This window comes from Canis lupus, chromosome 13 (assembly GCF_011100685.1).
Source record: "Canis lupus familiaris isolate Mischka breed German Shepherd chromosome 13, alternate assembly UU_Cfam_GSD_1.0, whole genome shotgun sequence".
Lineage (NCBI taxonomy): Eukaryota > Metazoa > Chordata > Mammalia > Carnivora > Canidae > Canis > Canis lupus.
This window is the reverse complement of record NC_049234.1, coordinates 6,941,690-6,964,470: the sequence shown is the minus strand read 5'-3', so window position 1 is coordinate 6,964,470 and position 22,781 is coordinate 6,941,690. Positions and strand designations below refer to the sequence as shown.

Here is a 22,781-nt window from a genome sequence, read left to right as displayed (position 1 = left end):
GATAAGGCTACAGGGAGATATTCAAGGAGAGTAAAAGCCAGAACAGCAGCATTTTTAGTTCCCAGAAACACAATAGTAGGATTAAGGTATGCAGTTATTTTTGTTCTCATATTTTCACACTTTGCACCGTGAGACAAACTGTTTCCAGGGAGAATATCTTACGCTCACCATGTAAACAAATAAATAAAAATGCCCTTAAAATTTTAAGACAGATAGCCATATCATATTTAAAACCTATTGAATATCTTACTAGCCAGAGATTGCACATTTTATTTATAGCCTTACAAATTACTTTGGGGGGCAGGGGGATAGAAATAGCCTTCAACATTAAAAATGCGCAAGTTTTTAAAAATTATTTTTTAACTGATTCATGGTGGCTATAAAATTAGCAGCCTTAGTTTTTAAAAGCAGTATAAGTTACATCATAAGACAAGTGGATTCTAGCAATGTATTATTCACAAGATGTTTTGTAGTCAAATACATTAGAGTATATAGTTGTATCAACAAATTAATATTTTAAAGCTAATTGAAATTGTTCTTCCTATAAAGATTAAGCCTCTTCTACCCAACACATTTCAGTCATTAAAATAACACTTTTAATGCCTTGTCTAAACGATGCCTGACATTAATGCAAAGCTATATTAAAGCACTCAAATGGCCAGTTCTTTTGTAATGTATTCTATATGATCAGACATTGGGTCAGAGTTGGGCCGTGTGTATGAAGTAGTATCAAGTGGAAGCTAATTAAAATATATTCTCTATAGAACTTTACAGAAAAAAGAGACCAATAATCATCAGAAGGTATTCTGAAAATAGCATTTCTGAAAGGCTTGCAGTATGCTTTAATCTCCTTGCATAAGGGTAATTTTTGACATAAAGGTTTTATTATAGGCTCAAAACTTCTGTTGGAAAATAATTTTTTACTAGGTCAATAAAATCATTATGAAGTCTCCCAGATGCTTTTTCTTAAATGATTTTTATTTCCTAGAAAATCAAGTTTCATTTTCAAGACAATAAAGTTTTCAGTATTTTGCCCCATTTTCATTCAACTGAACATCTTCCTGAAAATAGAGTTAGCCTTCTCTGTCTCCACTGAGACTACTGCTACAATTATCACAGCACACACACACAGACACACACACATTAAATTTCCCCTGATCATCACAAAATGCAGGAAAGCAGATACACTGAAGGTCTGTATTTAGGCAGACTTGTTCACCCACTACAAAAATCCTCCTAATAAGAGCTACTTAAATTTTCTACAGCCGGGGCTAACATTGCAATCGTTATGTTTGGGCTTCCAAATCATGTCCCGGTTTTGTTCTTTGTTATCCCTCTGACATATCTGTGTTAAGAAGGAAACACACACACACACACACACACACACAAACAAATACATGCTTTACCTCCATCAATAGAAAAAATTAGTCACTAGCACTTTTCTCTTATAATTCACATTCCTTATATTCCTTTAGAGAAACTAGATTCAAATGAGAACGGCAGGTCATAGAACAAGAAATTTTGTGCAATATTCATCCAAGAGATCAGGGGTCCTAGACAAAGACTTTGCTCCTGATGTCTTTTATTCAGAGAATTTTCACTGATGTCACTTCATCTCAAACTTTTCATCTCTGCTTGGCATGACAGAATTTGAAGCCTGTACTTACTACTTCCTGCTGTTTAGAATAAAACACACATTTATGAATGAATAATTCTACTTCTGATGCTGCATATTTTCAAGACAGTGGATCAAGAGATTCTTTATGTAGCCAGCTGAATACAGACTTATAGCTGGATATTTGCTTTTAAGTTCAATATCTTCAACTTATCTTGTAAATTAGACAGAAATGAAGCAACATAGAAATGTTGCTTCATCAATTTTATCAATAGACATAAGCAACCACAATATTTCATTCTTTTGTAATTGCAGTGTGCCCTGATTCCCATTCTAGATTTTGGACTCAAAGGAAATTCTGTTGACTCTGAACTAGCAACCTCCATCCACCCCGCTGGGGGGAAAAAAGTGGATTTCCTTTTTTGTCTTATTCCTACAGATGGAGAATTTAACATTTACCTCAATAACCAGATTTATTATTGTGATTAGTAATGGGGAAGTATTAGGCAGTGAATACTTGCATGTAATATTTAGAAAACATAAGTGAAAATGTAAACATAAGCATTCTTAAAATATATAGCAGCACACTGGACATGCTAATGATGTTATAAGACTCATACTGGGTGTGAACAGTTGTTGCAACATCCAATCCAATCCTCACTTAAAGAATGACACATTTTTAAAAAAATGACACTTTTAACTAATAGTGATTATAGTATATGAATAAGAATTGAAGTATTATTTTTAGTTCCACGTTGGATGATATATTTGTCATGACTTTGTCTTAGGAAAGCTGCATTATTACATTACTTTATGTACCAGTGAATATATAGTTAACAAACAAGAAAAACACACACTAATTTTTTTTGCCAAAATGTTTTCACACTTTCAGGCAGGTTAATCAGATTGCTAGATATCATAGCTTGGCTAACTGTACTTTGAATTTACTGATTTTTAAATTTGCAGTTTAGAACTTCAAGTTTCTTTTTTCTTTGACATACATTTGTTTTTCTCTGGTGGGAGTTCTTTTTAACATAATTCACAGTTCCAGTAGTAATCCCAATTCCAAAAGAAATTAAGAGAGGTTTATAGTAAAAAGGAAGACTATTCCCAGGAACAGGTTCAATTATAACATTTCTGGTTGAGAGATGAGGTTTGTGTGAACTGTCTGAGGGTTCAGAGGAGCTGTCCACGGGTGGGCTCTGTGTATAAACTTTATGTTATGGTTTCTATGGTCTCCAACCTCCGTGTTAAAAGTCAGATTTCCATGCCACAAAACCCATCATTAGAATTTAAACCACTGATCTCTAGAACCTAGGATTTAAATTCCCAGCATATCATTATGTAACACAAAAAGTCACTTGTCATGGTGGAAATTGCAGCTAATTCCAGGCATCCTACAGCTCTTTGTTTAGTTTGCTAATGAGGAGCTTTGAGAGAGGAGCACGCCCCCTTTGGGTGACCCTAGCCTCTTAGGTTGGTCCTGCTCAGGTGTGTCGGAGATAGTTCCAACATACTCAGAAATCACATGCCTGCTGAAAGCCGGACGTGGTTGATTTTTGAACTCAGAAAAAGGATGCTGAGCTTTGCTCCCCTGCCCTCCTCCCAATTATATCCTGAGAAAATTCTATTTGAGTGGTTTGAAAACCTTGTGCAAACTCTTAGGGTGTCCTAATGAAATGCTAAAACTGTCTACAATTTATATTTTAGATTTCCTTCTGTATTTAGGGAGGAAAAAAAGGTCTTCTACTTTCAGACGTCTATAAAGAGAGGCAGAAAAATATTTAGACCATTATATAGAGGGTTTATGACTGCAACCATACGAGTTGAGAGGTAAGGGCTGGAAGCACATATGATGTGTGTTCTTGAAATCACTCCTAAAGTTCTTTTTTCAAACAAGGTGGTTAATAATTAAAACAGAACAAGTGTTGTTTGCTTATTCTATACAGTTATGTTAAATCATAAGTTAAGCACTATTTAAAATGTTCTACATTGACAAGGAAGGAGAAAATATGTACCCGGGCTTTAAAATATGCGTGTAGTCACCACAAACAACCAACTGTTTCCTGTTTATGACAAAGGAGTAAATAATCCATTGATCTGGCAGCAGGGCACCTGCTTTGCCACCGACTCCGTATCAGTAGTCCCTGAACTCTCATTATTTTTCCTCAATTAAAGTTCATAGTCTCGGAAAGTCTGTGCTGAGCAGATGTACAACTGTTCTTGACAACGGAACACAGAAGAATCACAAATTTAGAAAACTACTGCCATTTCATAAAACCCAGAATCACATCATTTGTTGTGGGGAAGAAACATTACAAACAATATGTCTCTTTTATAGGCTGCTAAGCCGGCATATTACAGAAAAGAATATTAAAGTTCAAAAACTGTCACATGAGCAGTACATTATGAATACAGTAATGCATTTTTTTATGATTCAAATAATGGTTACCGAAATGAAAAAAAAAAAGGAAAATCTTCAGTGGGTTATAATGTAAAAATTGTGACTGAGAATTAGACAGAATTGGAAATATGAGCAAAACCAAGCACAAAGTAATGCTCTGTAGAGAACTACAAAATGTAATAACGAATGTATTTCAGAAATATGAATTTAACTAATGCTAGTTTTATTTGCATCTTTTGCATAATTCTGAAATCTATGAGCCCAGATCATTAAGGCAACCCGTTTCAATAAAAAATGCAGCAAGAATTCAGTTTCAATATAACTAAGAGACACTCGGCTGAATAACTTTTTTTAAAATAATGTACCTTAGGTCAAATACCACAGCATCATCCATTTTAAAAGCTACATAAATATAGCCTCCATCGCTCACAAACCTCCTTCTGTGCTCAAGAAAATGAGAAGGAGAAGTAAGCAGTCAGAGAGATGTTCATTTCCATTTTATTTTTTAAATGCTATCTCTATAAGACATTGAAATACCTATTTTGCCGTAAATAATATGAGGGTCCTATACGACATTTTCTAGTCCCTTCCCTCAACATAATTCTGACTCCACAGTATGTGCTCTACAGACTGTAGCAGATTGTGAGTCTTGAGGTCAGAGTATATGCTTGAAGCATCAATGGCTACACCTGTCATTTTAGTTTTCCTGGGAAGAATGTGTTATTGTTTAATGCTGTAACATGCATTCGTTACAACCCGACTTCCAATTTTGCCACTACCATGGATGTGACTAACCTACCCACCAACAGAAATATTTTAATAATATTTTAACTTCTACTCTCGGTTATAATTATGTTTATTTAATTATTTGAGACACATAATTTTCTCCTAGCCATGCAGACTCCTGCAATCCACTTTGGTTTTTCTCTATTACTGCATTTTCCATGATGCAGTTTGGAAAGAGGGAAATAAATAAGGCTTGTACTTTTGAGCATTTGTAAAAACGTTTAAAGTCTGTATAGTGTGATTATCGGTAGGGAAACATTTTACCTCTTCACATTTCCCTACTACTTGCACCTTATTAACATACAGAATATTTTGAAGAAATTATCAAACTTGATTGGAAACATCTACCTTGTATTCACTTAAAGTCTGCACGCTGAACTGAAAATTCAGTTATTACAGGGCTTGATGAGACCACAGTCTCCCTTGGACAAAGGGTAGAGTTAAAATATCCTGGGTGGTCAGAGCTCTTTTAGTAGCTTTGTTGCAGGAGAAGCCTGTTTTTATGAAAATTCTTTTTGTACATTTTCCCCAAAATAGACTTCTTAAATTTACATTTAAAACATCATAGTTGTTTCTAAGATACATTTCACCAATTTCCCTCTTGGCAAAATTGGTTGTGCTCCACCAGTGTTGCTCTTCTGAATCAAGCAAATTATGAGCATTACTCTTGCTCATTTCAGCCTTAAAAAAACAGCTAAAAAAAAAAAAAAAAAAAACAGCTCAAAGTGTAGCAACCAAAGGATTCAGCATCCAAATGGACACATATGCTATATGGAGCCAAACTGCTCATCTCTCAAGCACCTCAATAAAATCACGACAGAAATAATTTCTAACACAGAACTTAGAAATATGCATTGTTTTAATAATTTCCAGAAATATTTTATTATACCAATCTAATTTCATTTTCCTTGAATAATATTGATTTTTTAAAAAATCACTATTTTACATACTATTTATAAAATTTTAAAAAACTAAGTTAAAAAACTGCAGCTTAAAGAGTACTTTTGAAGCAATTAATTTAATAAGGTAATTTCATTTCAGATAAAATTACACATGCAATGAACTAAAACCATAGAGTTGCGGGGGGGGGGGGGGGCGGGGCACCTGGGTGGCTCAGTGTCTGCCTTTGGCTCGCATCATGATCTGAGAGTCCTGAGATAGAGTCCTGCATCAGGTTTCCTGCTTCTCCCTCTGCCTACATCTCTGCCTCTCTATCTGTGTCTCTCATAAGTAAATAAATAAAATCTTTTTAAAAATAAAATAAAACCACAGCATTGGAAGCAGGAGAGTTGGTTGCAGAGACAAGTTACCAAGAGATGTTACTGAGATCTATCAACTTGGGATAGATTCTGGAATCTATTCACTCTTTGATGGTAGTTAAGTTATTCATACTTCCTGAGACTTGGTTTCTGCTTCTGTAAGATGTGGACAATTCATTCTACAAGGCCTTTTTTTTTTTTTTTAAGATTTCAATAAAAGAACATATAAAGTCTCATCACACAGTAGGTATTCAATAAATATTAGCCCCATATTGTTCTCTGTCTTTTGCCCTTGACCAAGCATTACCAAATGTATGTTCCTTGTTCTTGGTTTTCTGTCATTGACACTCACTGATATGGTCCAGAAGAAATCTTACACAACCTTACTTCCATGTTTTTCTCCCTGAAATATTCATTACATTCAAATTCTTAATTATGATACTGGCATTGTTTCCAACCTGATAAAGCACCAAAGGTAACAGAATAGCATTTGTGGGGGAGCCAAATTCCCCTCTGCCTCCCATCTTTTCTGTGTCTTTCCTTCCTTTTCTTTCTGCCTGTGCCTTCTCCCTCACTACTGTTTTTTCTCTCTCCTCCCTTCCATTCTCCCTATCTCCCTCTAACCCCATTCTCTTCCATCTTACAAAAGATTTTGTTGATTATGACCTAACAATCCCTTGGCACCTTGTGGCACCTTGTAGAGGACTGCTCTTAAAGATCTGGCAGTCCTAAGCAGAGAAAAACACAAACATGACCAGGACATACCATAACAGCGTTCTGCAAGGTATGCAGGGGATTCCTAAAGCTTCTTAGAACTTCTTAAACGAAAACAATCTAAGGTAGACTGGAGCCCATGGAGGAAGTAATGCTTGTTTCATAGAAATATTTTTGTCCACTTGTCCTTATTTTTTGGTAAAGATTTATTTATTTATCCTAGAGGTGGGGGGGAGGGGCTGAGGGCAAGAGAGTCCTAAGCAGTCTCCACTGAGCACTGAGCCCATGTGACCTGGGGCTTAACCTCAGGACCCTATTCATGACCTGAACCGAAACCAGGAGTTAGAGGCCCAACCCAGGTGTCCCTCTCTATTTGCCTTTAAATATGTATTTGATCAAAGGGGGCAATTTATTTCACTTAATGCTTAAAGAAATCTTTCCTGGCTCTCATGACATGCCAGGGAGTTTTTGTTTCGTTATTTATTTTTTTTAATATTTATTTATTTATTTGAGAGAGAATGTACATGAGTGGTGGGTGGGACTCAGAGGGAGCGGGAGAGAGAATCCTAAGCAGATTCCCCACTGAGCACAGAGCACAATGCAGGGCTTCATCTCAGGACCTCAAGACTGTGACCTGAGCTGAAATCAAGAGTCACATGCTTAACCCTACTGAGACAGTTTATTTTGTTTTTTAAATCTCTTATCATTTTCTTAGAGTGCCTTAGCAAGTGGTAATTTTACCTCTTACACATTACACAGAAATATGCAGACTACTTGGTAGGTTTTCTTTTTATATTTTTATATTTAATTTTTTTTAATAGCAGAAGCATTTTAATTGTAGCCTTTCAGAATGGCAAAATATGTTCCTCTGTTTTGCACTTCAGTTTTACTTTCCGTAGTTTTGTTTTTGTTCCTTCTTAATATTGCCACTGAAACAAATTTATTTATGAAAAGGGAATGGAAGGAAAATGAGTTGATAGAGACTATTACCGAAGCCTCAGCAATGTCTCCAGTAGTCTGGATAAAACCACTATGTCCAGCTATTGCCAGCAATTCAGGTCATTTCTATATTGGGGCTCTCATTTTTTCTCAGTGATTTAATGGCAAGAACATAGAGGTTCATTCCATTAAACACTGTTTCTCTAGATGGTAAAATTTCTGGTATCCTTAAAAACTGAGTTAATCCTTTTGATTTATTCCTAAAGGCAAAATTGGCAGCTGTATCAATGCATCATGTTACACCAATTTGGGTGCAAAGTGATCATGGGACAATTAATGCGGAGAAAGTGGTGCTATCAGTTTAGTACTTCAAACCACCAAGAACTTCAAAATTACATTAAAGAAGCAAAATCATAAATCATTTTTTCAGATCAATTTTTAATTGAAAAACTCTATTCATCAGTATAAACCAAATAACCCATTGCCAGAAAAAAAAAAAAGGCAACCGATTACAACCACTTATTTACCTTTCAAAAGACAGAATGCCCTCAACATTTTATGTCTGCTTAAAAAAAAAAAAAAAAAAAAGTGTGTTCTACTTCTTAGGGCTCTTAGCATTAGATATAGAAAATGCAAATATATTAATGATTCCATTATCCTTTACTAGTACTTAATACATCAAGACTGCACATTGCTATTCTAAGCCTTAGTTTAATATTTAATTATCAGGCTCAATATATATATTCTCTTTTGGATTTTAAAATATTGTTTGTTCTAGAGCCTTCCTTTACAATGACCAAGATTTTTCTAACTGTTCATTGCCTATTTCTACAATGACTAGAAATAATTATTAATATAAATTAGATAAACTGACTAAGCATAAATAATATATACGAACTGTCTTACTCACTCATGCCTCTATCCCTTCTTTTATCTTTGAGGTTTTGTGACCTTCACAGTCTCAATAGACTCAATAGGAGATCATTTAAGGATGTTTTATAGAAGATTAACGAGAACAACATTCAAGCACAAAGATATTGTTATTATATTTTGGTCAACAATAGAAAAAAAACCCCATTTACCTGCAAAGAGATACAGATGCTTATGTACTCAAACGCACATTTGCTGAAGTAAACTAAGCAAGTTGATTGGCACTCAAACTTGCCAACTGCTAAAGGAGCTCAACCTCAAAATATTAAGCCATACCACAGCTGTGTGAATACATGAATTGGTTCCACTTTGAAAATTTCATTTGCTACTATGCAATACTAATGCATCTTGTAAGAGGTTTAAGGATTTCTTCAGAATCACTTCCTTTTCACCAGTGTTACCACACTACTATATTTAACAGAGACATTTACATGCTTTGCATTTTAAGTGCCTTGGAAATCCAAGCACAGAGCCTGCACATTTCCACCGCACCATCAGATGTAATGAGTTATGGTACTATCGGCATGTTGATAAGCTATAGCCCAAAGAAGAACAAGAAGGAAGTATAAAAAATATGGCCAGAGGATGGGATAAAATTATCAGCTAGTGTGTTTTCCTGTTTGGTTTTAATCTACATTTAATTAAATTCTTATCTTCTGTGTACTTATGGTCGCATTTGAATGGCGAGACTGCATTCATTATGAATGGTAAAACTTAACTCAGAGAACATTACATGTGGTTTCTTTTAAAAAGAGAAGAAGAAAAATGCTGTCTTTATTCTTTACACTCAGGTCTTATGAAAGGGGACCAAACTTTCTCTTAGGTCAAGTGCAGTAGCACTTAACCTTTGGGTTAACTGATTTGGAAAGTGGGACTTAAATCAATTTTAATGCGATTTTTTTTTAATTTTTTACAATTTGGGAATGTCATTATCAAATTCTGAGCCTGAACAGAGCTGGCAAGGGGAGCAGTGAAGTGCATTAAGGAAATGCCTTCTTCATTCTTAAAAATAGAGATGATAACAGAAAGTTTTTATTAGTCCTGCAAAATGTGTTCATTAGTCTGCATCCTTAATTATTAAAACCATTACATTTCCTTGTCTTTATATGCTGAAATAAGAAAAAAATGTGCCTTAATTGCTATTTAATTTTTTTCTTGTGTCACAGACCCTTTGAGTTCATTCAAGCATCCATATATTTCAGAGAAAAATAACATGTTTTGAACATAGTATTATTTTACACACCTGCTAGTTTCATAACATTTTTAGTTCTATTCCAGGAATGGTAGGACAAATTGACAATGTCCTTAAGGCAATATTTGGTGTCTGCAATAACAAGCATGATTTCCTTGGGTCAACCTAAAGATTGTGTCAGCCTTAACAAAGGTAAAGAGGGGCAACTGTTTCTGATTTAGGTTTGAATGTTTGCTGAAGAGCTGAGGTTTGAGATCATATTTGCTATTCCCAATGGATCAAAATTCACCAAAAACAAGAACAACAACAAAAAATGCTCCACGGTTATGGAATGAAGAAGTCATGGGGATGAAAGAGCAGAGGGAATATAGCCAATGGTACTGGAATAGCATTGTATGGGACGGATGGTAGCTATTCTTGTGGTGAGCACAGTGTAAGGTATACAGTTGTTGAATCACTATGCTGTGCACCTGAAACTCATGTAACAGTGTACATCAACTATACTTCCATAAAAAGAAGCTCTATAGTTATACCATATAACTGTGCTATAACACACATACACACACATATACATAGGTATATGCATTCTCTTAGTATTCTTATTTTCACATATATGCTAGGAGAATACAGATTATCCTGTCACGTTTTTTTCATAGCTTTTCTTAAAATCAACAATGTGTGACTCATATACCAATAAAACAAGAACATTTCAAATGAGCATTTGTTATTACTTTGATATTTTACACAATGGGAAATACTAACTGAAAAAGACTTAACAATTCCAACTGAAAGCTCAAATTTATAATTATATAATAATAGTTACCAATGACACATTTTCCTCCAAATAGGTCCAGCATGAATATATTGGGAATGATATCATTTCACTACTCAGCACTGTTTTTGAAAGGAGCTATAGATTCCCAACAGTTGGGCCAAAAAGTTTTTATCTGACATACTAGATACTCCTTAACTTTGCTGTGGAATGGGATGCAAAGACCTTCTCCTGAAAAGCCACTAAGCATTCATTTACCCACAGCTCCGGGAGACAAAGGATGCTTTCAGTATATATCCCTTACACTTCAAAGGTTTCTTAATAAAATAAGCATTTTTATTTGGTTGGGCATTAATTCAATTCAGTAGATGGGATTGCCATTCTCCTGTACATAACTGGATGTTAAAATCACAACTGGGATGAATTTAAAAACTAGTAATAATTCTACAACATTAAGTTTATTTTCAAAAATTATTCTTAATTCTCAGAAACTAAGCCAAGCTAAAATATCCGGAATAGATGACAAATCCTGGATAATAATACATATCTTACCCTTCAAGCACAGCTCTCTGAAATTATAGATTGATGACCATGTTGTATCATTGACATATGATACATGTAAGTTAAAGATAATATTGGTAAAAAAAAAAAGATAATATTGGTAACTTGTTTGGGTTTAATTAATTATGCTTCCCCAAAACACTCTATATGTATTCTCTTATGAAGTATAGTTACAATATATGCTTTTGTTTCGTTGTTTCTTTCAGTAAACACATGCATGAGATGGTGTAGAAGCACATACAGGAACAAGCTGTTTTATGTGATGCCTTTATCTGAAGAATCTGAAATGTTTAGGATAATTCAATTCAATAAACATTTATTGAGCAATAGTAAATTGACCTAATTTACTATGAGGCAGTCACTGTAAGATACTGGGTAGACATGATACAATCTACAGTCTCTGTAAAGGAGTATAATATAGAAAGTCAGTTCTGTAATATAGTTTGTTAAGGGTTATATAGTATAAGGATACATAAAAAACTAAGGGAGTGGGGATGGAGAATATATGACATTCAAACTGATCTTGAAAAGAAGAGCTAGAGCTTGCTGGGTGGATAGTTTTGTGGATGCTTAAGATGGAACATATGTACAACTGTATTATTCCCTTAAAATCATTGAGATAATTGGTATTTACCATGCCAAAAATGGCAAAGAAGAGGAGAAAACAATGCCTGCATTAAGTTATAAGATTACCAGGATGCAATTGTATGTGTATAATGATATGGCCCAGGGTGCATCAAAGTAATTTCTGTGTCCTTATTCCAGCCACAATGGCCCTCTTTAAGTTTTTTCAAGTGGACCATTCACTCAGCGCCACAGACCATTTGCACATGCTGTCCTCACTGGTTAGAAATCTTCACTCTATTCCTATTTGATTTAATTCATCCTTCAAATTCAGCCCATGCAAAGGTCATTTCTTCAAGAAAGCTTTCCCTGACCTTCCCTAACTCATACATACACACACACACAAACTTATTCACATACAATCTGATTGTGTATGCCTGGTGATAAGCCAGCAGAGAACTGTGTTCTTCTCTTTTCCTGTTTTCTATAATGGACTCGGTTTGTGATCTTACGTTTGTTAGTATCTGCCCTTCTGACCTCCATGAGAACATGAACTTAATCTATTTGGATCTACATTACATCCTCAGCACTGGAATATGCTGGAATAGCATGTATGGGACGGATGGTAGCTATTCTTGTGGTGAGCACAGTGTAAGGTATACAGTTGTGGTGCCACACCAATGATGTACTGACTACATTTATGAATATAAGTAAGAACCTTTGGCCATTCAAGGTGGGACCATGGTTCCCAGTGCCGGGAACAAGATGAACTGAGGCAAGAGTATTGCTCGTTTGATACTGGTGGAAGTGTTCAAACATTTGTAATGCACCGTGGCTAAACCATTTAAGAGTATGTACACTTCCACAGAGAGTTATAAAAAGAATGATAAAGAGCCAGGAGAGGGAGGAAGTCAGTATTCTCCACGCCCAATCCTAGCTCTGTAGGCAAGTCAGATATCAGGATATCATTTTCACAGTTCGTCTATGTGCATGTCTACAACATGCATATTTATGATGCTTTAAAGGTTTGGGGTTCACTTGATTTGATTTAAAAGTGATCTCTATGTTGAAGGGTAAAAAAAGTTCACATGCCCTTTCAGTAATAATTCAAATATTTATTATTGTTATTTTTCTCAGCTGCCTTTCAGGAAAAAAAAAAAAAAACCACACTTTGAACTAAGTAGAGAATGATAAATGAAATCTATGAAAATCAGGGATGCCTGGGTGGCTCAATGGTTGAGCGTCTGCCTTTGGCTCAGGGCGTGATCCCAGAGCCCTGGGATCGAGTCCCACATTGGGCTCCCTGCAGGGGGCCTGCTTCTCCCTCTGCCTCTCTCTCTCTCTCTCTTTCTCTCATGAATAAATTAAAAAAAAAAGAAGAAATCTATGAAAATCATGAAACTTGGGCTGATGGAAGAAAATGTGTTCTTGTGGATTGTGTATGCATTAAAAATACATGCTTGAAAGAGGGTGCTATATAATATGTTCATTCTTAGTTTATGGTAGACGCAAAAGTAATTTAAAGGAAGAACGTTTGTTGTGAGCCTCTGCTCCAAATAAATGAGTTGGTATATAAAGCACTGGGAGTTGAAAAACCACAGGCACACAGGGCCTGTTTCATAGGAAGCGCTTCTCTGTTTCGTAAAGGGAGCCCAGAGGACCCCGGGGATCTGAGTGTTTCAGATAAGACCACCCCTCAACACACATGCTTTCTTCTCACCCTCAGGGGATTGAGGAGACCAGGCCCCTGCATGTTCCTAGCTAGCCTCACACTGTTCCTCCCTGACACTCATAGCTCACTACATCTCCAAGTTCTGACATAACTGGAACGAATACTGTGTGCTTATGGACATTAACTTAGACTAACTGTGGCAATCATTTCCTAACGCATACAAATAGTGAGTCATTATGTTGTACACCTGACACCAAAATAATGTCAATTATATCTCAAGAAAAAAATAGATTAAAATTAATCTTATTGTCCATTTTATCTCTTTTATTTTTAAAAAATATTTTATTTATTTGAGAGAGAGCATGAGCATGAGTGGGGGGGAACAGTAGAGGGAGAGGAAGAAGCAGACTCCCCACCTAGCAGGGAGCCCAATGCGGGGCTTGATCCCAGGACCCTGAAATCACCCGAGCTGAAGGCAGCTGCTCAAACAATGGAGCCATCCAGGTGCCCTTTATCTGTTTTAATCAGTTATTCTCAGAAGCCCCGGTCTCCTGTGACCCTCAACTTCATAATATGATCTCATACAACCTGACTGACATTTCTTCTCTCATCTTTTACCAATCCTCACACTTCTCCACTGATACTCAAGGGAAATTACCAGCAAAATCTTCCACAGCCGTAACCCCTTCTATGAACATTCACTTTGCCTCCTGGCTATTCCCCTCTTGAATAGTAGCTGATTTTCCTCCCACGAGAAAATCCCATGGCGTATCACTTCACCTGAAGGTGGAATAGTTGTCCTTGGCCCTCGCTGCAGATTATTCTCCTTCCCTTATTCTAAAAACATGTTTCGAGTATCATATGATCACAGGGTCACTACTTGCCATGGTCATTTAGAGATTTCCATGTCATTTGTCATCATTTCTTGAAAACTTAGCTCCTGGGACTTCTGGTGTGCTGCTCCTGTAATTACTTCTTAGTAATTACAAACTGCACAATATCCAGGTGGACAATCATATGGACTCTTCAGTTCCTTGACCTCTTCTCTCCCAGAGACCTTCCTCTCTACCCTATCTCCAACCATTCATTCTCTAGGCTTTTTAAAAATGGCCAAGGGATCCCTGGGTGGCTCAGTGGTTTAGCACCTGCCTTTGGCCCAGGGTGTGATCCTGGAGTCCTGGGATAGAGTCCCACATCAGACTCCTGCATGGAGCCTGCTTCTCCCTCTGCCTGTGTCTCCGCCTCTCTCTCTCTCTCTCTCTGTCTCTAATGAATAAATAAAAATCTTTAAAAAAATTAAAATGGCCAATAATTGTGACCCTCCCTTGTATGATTTCACATCTCAGCATCTCACACTCAAACCATAGCTCTTACCACTCTAATTTACTTTTTCTAGAACTTTTGTTTCAACACTAATGTCACCGGCACCTAAAATCCAGTTTCGCTTTTTTCCCCACTGTCCTATATCCCCTTCTGTCATTAATCATAAGCCTTTCCTTGCAAATATCCTCCATTCTCTCACTCTCTCTTACTGTACTGGAGTAGTCTGGGATTTACAACCAGCAGCAGACTAGCTGAAGAAAAACACACAGCAGTCCTGTCTCCATTGAAAATCATGATCAACACCATTGAGTGGGTTGGTAGTGTTTCCCAGCAATCACACTATATTTCCCTAGTCTATTTGCTCTTTTGCACCTATTCCCCAGCCATTCTTTCTCATTCCTGCTTCTGCTTCCCTAAGAAATCTGTAGTAACTAAAAGAAAACTTTGTTTCCACCTCCATATCAACTTTGTGCAGCAGTGTTCATCTACTGTGTTGCCCTGACTATAATTACAGACATGTTAACCATGCCCCTAGTTAAGGTCAAGCCCCCAACTTGGGTACTAGATGCTGCCCTCTTTCCTGCAAACATCACTTTTTCAGCCTCAATTGGATCATTCCCATCAGCATGAAAACATATTATAATTTCTGTATCATAAACAAGAAGAACAAGAAAATATGACCCCCCAGGTCTTATTTATCTATTCTCATTTATAGCAAAATTCCCTGAAATAGGCAACTCTGTTTGCTATTTCCCAATCAGGCTTTCCACTAGGTGCTCACTCCTACAACTATATGGAAACTGATCTTGTCAATATCCACAAGGACACTGCTAAATCCAAGAGTCATATCTAAGATTTTGTCTTACTTGAATATGAGAAAAATTGAACACAGTTTTTCCTTGAAGTACTTTCTTCCTCTGGCTTCTACTTAGCACACTCTTCTGGTATTCTGACCTCACTGGTTTCTCTTTCTCAGTTTCTTTTCTGGGTCCTCTGGCGTCATAGGCTACTCTCTCCTCCTCCTTGATTATGTCTAGCCACTCTGGGCTATCCTGCTGTTCTTGGAATGTGCCACAGCACTCCTGCCTCAACCTGCAATATTCCTGCCCAAGTCAGCTGAATGATTAGCTCCCTTAGGCCTTCTCAAATATCCTCTTCTCAGTGAGGTCTTCACTGATTACCCTATTTTAAATTTCAAACCTCCTCTGTGCTTTATTTTTCTCTCTGCCTTATTTTTCTCCATAACACTTTTTAGCATTTGACAAAGTCTATGTGTTATACATTTATTTACCTTCTTATTTACCTCTTATTTACCTTATATTCCCCTGATGGAATATAAGCTCCTAAGGGAAGAAGTTTACTATTCTATTTGATGCCTAGGACAGTAACCGGACAGTAACTATTTACTGAGTAAATCAACAAAACAGCCCAATATTTTAACTTTTTAATGTATTCCTTATGCTCTACATGAAAATTGTTTTCTTGTCTATTTTCCATGACTCTAAAATATTATATTTAAACATTAGTGTGCTAGACTTCTCTGGTATTTTAATAATATAGAATTGCACACCCATAATTAAAGCTAATTTTATTATTTTACAATGTTATTTGCCTTTAGTGCATATTTCTATGCTATGAAAATTATTTACCATTATCATTTTATTGCTTTATTCTCATATTACATTAGAATAAACACTATTATGTTGACATTAACCAGTATCTCTCATATTTATATTGACCAATTCTTTTTGTATTTCTCCTTGCCCTTCTTTTATGTTTTAACCTTTGTAGGAGACAGGGAAGAGGATGATAAAAATGTGTTTGTGAAATATTTTATTTCTAGTAGAACAGACCTATATGAGGCAAATGGATTTAAACACTTTGTAATAGCTGCCATTTCTGAACCCCGCTTTGGTTGTCTGTGAAGCATGTAATGAAATTAAGAAGAGCATAAATAAAGGATTTGGGTAGATTTCCTTGTCTTCAGGATCAATTATTTTGACCTAGGTCCATTAGCCAGACTGCCCCAGTATTAAGGAGCAATTTTTAGTAATTTTAAGCCAAATACAATAATTTCTGGGGTTAGGTAAGGATCTAGGGAAAAGAAAAGGAGGTTATAAGGAAGCAAACTTGCAGAGAGAAACATAAATTCAACTCTCCCCAAAATAGACCTGGAAGTATGACATCCATTATTTGTACTGGCAGTGATTTCCTTACAATTGTTGACTTTTTTTTTTTTTTTTTTTTTTGCATCAACCTCTACCCTACCATTTCTGAAACATTCCAAAGAAGACTTGAAAGAAGCTGTTAAAAGCATATCTGCCCAGAAGCCCTGGAAAAACTATAGCTGCAAAGTGCCTTTACTGTTTACACAAGAGCAATCAAAGGCACCAACAAGCAAGACAGCTGAAACTGTTCTCCCAGGAAAAGAAAGGAAAACTTATCCAAACTGAATATTTCTGTGAAACAGGTTATAGGGAATTCTGGTTCTGCAGCCAAGTACGCATCCCCCATATGCTTGTGTATTTCTCCTTATAAACATGAATATTCATTAATGCAATTCCAGGAGATGGGAAAAACCTAAGTACATTACAAAACATTAGGAACAGCAGAGGAAACTTCAATGCAATCCAGGTACCCACATAGACATATATGATTTGCATCAAAGAACTGGGCAAAAATGATGACAACTACATTTCATTTACCGGCCATAATCTGTGACTGAGTGGTTTGATCTGTATTAGTTACTACGTTAAAGGCAAAGTTGTTATTTGACAGTTCTTTACTGGAACTCTTGTTAAAATCTAAAGTATTTCCTTTTGTTTTGTTTCCCCCCTTAGGCCGAGGTCAGAGAACAGAGAATCATTTGAAGCATGCATTGTTTCACAGAAGTGTTCTCAAGGGTTATTGAGGTAGTTACTCTACTCCTTAAGGACTTGGCACTTTTATTTTTTATTTCCTTAGTGGGATTTTATTTTATATTTTTGGATGTTCACTTTCCAGTATTGCTAATGTTCCTACTGCCAACAGATACTTCGTTTTCTAAGCCGATGTGAGCTAGGAAACCAACTAACTAGTTTGTATAAATTGTGCTCAAATTAAGAGTTTGTCTATGAATTCTGGGTAAAGGTATGAGGAACTCTTCTATCTAAATGAGTGTTTAAATCAAAATCTATATTTGTATCTATTGAAATGTATACATATATTTAAATTTGGGTGCTTTTTGTCTGTTTTCTCATCCTTCTAGTTTCCTGTGTTCTGGAACATAGCAAAATTATATAGAAACTATATGTATACATGAAATATTAAAATCATATTTGCTTATAAGAGAGTATCTTCTACCACAAAACGCTCACATTTAAAAGTTCTATAAAGGGCTTTCTGATCAAAAGAAGACAAGGCATAAGTTTCTTCAATGGTCCTACATCTGGGTTTATCCCACACCAACTGCCTCTGCCACACCATCCAAGTTTGACTCCAACAAAAGCAAGTCCTATACTGAGGTGTGTGGTTGGGAAAGTTTGTGTCTAATATGCCCTGGCCCCCAAAGCTGGTCCTCTGGTTCTGTCCCCAGAAGAGGTTTGTGATGACATTGGCAACCAGTGACTAGAAGGGTCAAGATTACCGTAAACCTGACCATTCAGAACAGACAAGCCCAGATTGAGCTGGCACCTTCTGTCTTTGCCTTGATCATCAAAACCCTCTAGGAACTACTCAGAGATGGCAAGAAGGCAGGGAAGCATTAAGACAGTGGAAATAACACTTTTGATGAGATTGTCAATATTACCTGACAGATACAACACCAATCTTTGGCCAGAGAATTCTCTAGAACCGTTAGAGATCCTGGGGCCTGCCAAATTTAGGGCTGCAATGTTTATAGTTGCTACCGACATGTCATTATTGATGACATCACCAGGGGTATGGTAGATTGCCCAGCTATAAGAACTACAAAGGAAAATGTCTTGGTAAAGGATCATTTGACAACCCCCCAAAAGTCATATGTAGTTGACATTATCTCTTAGTGAAATATAAAGATAATCTGGTAGAGAATTTTCTCAGATTTACAGTCACGATGTGGTCATGCATACAAATCCCCTTGTCTGCCAAGTAAGAAGTCGTGAATCTAAGAAGACCATAGGTGAACTTCACTAGGTCCATGAGCACCCTAAGATTATATGCAAAATCATATGTGCATATGCACACATTTTAGCTGAATGATTTAAGAATTTTGTGGGAAGGAGGCACCTGGGTGGCTCAGTCCAATGTCTGACTCTTGATTTTTGGCTCAGGTGATGATATCAGGGTTGTGAGACTGAGTCTGAAGTAGGGTTCTGTGCTGGGTGTGGAGCCTGCTTAGGATTCTCTCTGTCCCCTGCCCCTCCCCATATTCTATCTCCCTTCCATTAAAAAAATTGTGTGAAGAAATTTTTAAGCACCTAATGACTATTTTTTGTATTTTTAAAATATTTTTGAAATACTTAATGTAGGCTATTAATAAATTGATGAAATAACAGTCATTACATCAATTTATATTTCAATGTGAAGAGTCACTGATATTTTATCTGGTGTTAATTAAAAATATTAGAGATGTCACTCATAGAACAAATGTCTGTAAGGACTTGCATTGTATTTGTAGAAGACACAGTCCTTGTGTACAGAAGCAGAATTCAAATGTTTAGGTAGTGAGGAAGTTGTCTAATAAATTACAATATTCTTGTGGAATATTCTTCCATGTGTAGCCAATCATTGGCAAACCCAATAAATAATGCAAGCATCAATAAATCCTTAAGTGTTTATTATTTCTTACTGTGCTTCTTGGGGGTCTGTGCAGTGGTGATAATATGACTCATGGGTTTGTCTGAACAATTATCAATATGCTTGGCATTTATTCCATAGTGGGAAAGAAATGAATGAGAATAAATGTCGGTTGCTTGCCCTATGTTCTAACTATTGAAAAATCTTTGTTTTTATCTGCTTATTTTTCAAAGGATGCCAAACTGGCTCCTTATGAATGTGGTATGCATTAGGGTTAGTGTTAATAGAGTAAATTAAACTATCTTGAAGTATACCAGAGATTCAAGGTCAAAGCCATTCATACTGAGATGAATAGTAACTTGGCAACACTTCTAAATGCCTAAACTTTAGAAGTATACTAGAAGTTTACAGAGGCTTTTATTCGGATTCATATTCTGTTGGCAGTTTCTACACTTAGGAGATCCCAGTTTAGTTCACAGATATATTGGCATCTGCAGTGTGACTTGATTTCTACTTCAGTTCTAAAATTTTGACCATCATGGCATATTAAAATTTTACTAAATTAGAGAAAAAATGTTAATGCTTTAAAATAGATGTTTAAACATTAATACTTAAAATATCTCTTAATAAATCAGTAAAAGTAACATCATCTTTAACAATTTACCAATAGCAACATTACTTTTGTGCACAAGTTGGAAAATTCCCATGGAACAATCATCTTTCTAGGTGTTTACAGAGATGTTAAGGTTTTGAAAAGGAGATAAGAAATGTATTAGCTTGTTTTCCTTGAAGGTCCTCATGAGAAGGCTTAACGCAGCTGGCTGCGTGTTGCTGGTCTACCTACTTACTGGAGAGACATATCCAAGGAGATACAATTTGGAGTCATGTAATGTATAGAACAGCAAAAATACTGGCTTTTCTCCTGCCAACAGAGCTTAAAATTTGTGTTTTCATGCATACCAAAGTTTAAATTACTTAAAAATTACATTATGTATTTATGATAAGGTAATCATGAACATTTTGGTGATGCCTCCTAACATTTTATGTAAAACTATTTTAACCCACTTTCTTTAGGTATGATTGATACACAAAAGTCTACACATTTAATGTATACAACTTGATGAATTTGGAGATACATATACATCTTACATATTATTCTGAAACCTTGACCATGTTTATTTTTAAGACTTCCTTTATAATACTGTCTATTAATTAAAACTCTTCTTAAAAATAACCAATATTTTACTTACACAGAGAGTCTCACTGTCCTAAATAGAGGCTTAAAAATTGTTTTATATGGGGAAGGAAGTGACTATTAAAATCATAAGAATGGAGTTGCTTTTGTAAATGGAGGAAATCAAGTTCAGAAACCTTTTTAAAAAGGAAAAAGAAAAAAAAGAACTTCAAGTTTAAAAAATCAATTGCAGGGACACCTGGGTGGCGCAGTGGTTGAGTGTCAGCCTTTGGCTCGGGGTGTGATCCCGTTGTCTTGGGATCGAGTCCCATATCGGGCTCTTTGCGTGGAGCCTGCTTCTCCCTCTGCCTTTCTCTCTCTCTGTCTGTCATGAATAAATAAAATCTTAAAAAAAAATCAATTGCAATATACAATGAATCTTAAATTTTTTTTTCATCTGTAGTGGTTTGGCTTTCTAAAAGCAATTGTATCACTTCTTTCTTAAAGGGTATATATTCATATTTTCATCATAAACCGCTAGCAAATCATAAATTCTCTACTCATATTTTTAATCAGCAATAAATTACAAATCCTTGAGGGCTATCTTTTTAAAGGTAAATTTATAAGCCTCATGCTAAAGGAAAATTCTAAGTCATATTTATTGAATAAGTAACTAAGTATTCACAGAGACCGTCAAGGAGAATCCTTGCAGTCCTCAACTCCAGAATGAGCAAAGCAGAGTGACTTCCAAAATAGAAATAGGAGGAGGGTCAACATGCACTGCCTTGCTAAGTAGAGACACTAAAAGAAATTCCTTAAGCAACAATTTCCTATAAGTTTAAAGTCTCTGGTGTATCAAATATTGGGAATAATAGGAGAGAAGCCAAATGTATACAGGAGCTATCCCCATATACATCTGTCTGTAAAGTCTGGATAAACCTACACGGTTTGTAAATTTGATGGAGTTAGAAGTCACAGCTTTAATGAAGGAGGAATTACCCATCTCGTGTGCACTTCATTATCATCTGAGCATTTCTCTGCAGATAGCCTTGCAACATATTTTTCCTACATCCCAACTGGCTTTATCTCTAAGAGAAATGTAACACACTTGGTGTTTCTTTGACTGTTTTGGAACTTCTGGGCAATGTAAACATTTTGAAAAATGTTCATATATAGTATTCTTTGCTTATAAACCGATATGTAAAACTACTTGTAAATACAACTTCATTTTCTGGTGAAATAAAATGGCTCAGATGCAAGGCTATGTCTGAGGAATGTGGGGATGTGTCATAGCTAATGGGGTTCTAGATCAAACACAACCTAACAGTTTTTCTTTGGTATTTACTCAGATGAAGTAATTTTAAATGGGCATTAAGCACAACCCTGTGGGAACAAAAATGTCCTATGACACGGAACTGGGTAGCCTGAAGCAGAAGTGTGAGAGATGGCAGTGTCATTGAACAGTGGGATGTTCCCCCTCATAGGTTCAAGGGGTAGAACTAAACCTTTGGTCCTTTTTCCTGGCTGGCGGCACCATCTTCTCTTGCTCCTCCAGGTGTCCTGTCACTGTTGCACATTTCCTCAGTGGCTGCAAAATGTCCCCAAATGTCCTTGCTAGCCTCTGAGGACACACAACTCATGTTATTTTCTTAACAATATAAGACAATAGACTAGAATTAAGAGGCTTTAAATCTTGACCAGCACAACTGGAGTGGTAGTCAGGAAGTGACAGCTCAGTGAGGTGGGGTTGCTTGCATAAAACAAGAGCACTGGGTATTATACTCTATGTTGGCAAACTGAATTTAAATAATAATAATAATAATAATAATAATAATAATAATTAAGTAGAATTTATTTATTTTTTTTTAATTTTTATTTATTTATGATAGTCACACAGAGAGAGAGAGAGAGAGAGACAGGCAGAGACACAGGCAGAGGGAGAAGCAGGCTCCATGCACCGGGAGCCCGATGTGGGATTCGATCCCGGGTCTCCAGGATCGTGCCCTGGGCCAAAGGCAGGCGCCAAACCGCTGCGCCACCCAGGGATCCCTCTAAGTAGAATTTAATCTATTGAAGCGACTGCTGCTCATTAGCACTTTAAAATTCAAAGTCTGTAGATTC

At 36.3% G+C, this 22,781-nt stretch overlaps 1 protein-coding gene and 1 long non-coding RNA gene across 2 annotated transcripts in view; one reads left to right on the top strand and one right to left on the bottom strand.

Annotated features, from left to right (window-relative positions):
- Positions 1 to 22,781, bottom strand: part of ZFPM2 (zinc finger protein, FOG family member 2) — a 360,422-nt gene that overhangs the window by 42,787 nt on the left and 294,854 nt on the right. The gene's annotated exons all lie outside the window — the stretch shown is intronic.
- LOC111098510 lies at positions 6,731 to 9,310 on the top strand. The gene is made up of 2 exons (XR_005368504.1): positions 6,731 to 6,848; positions 8,659 to 9,310. It is a non-coding gene; the product is annotated as an uncharacterized LOC111098510 (long non-coding RNA).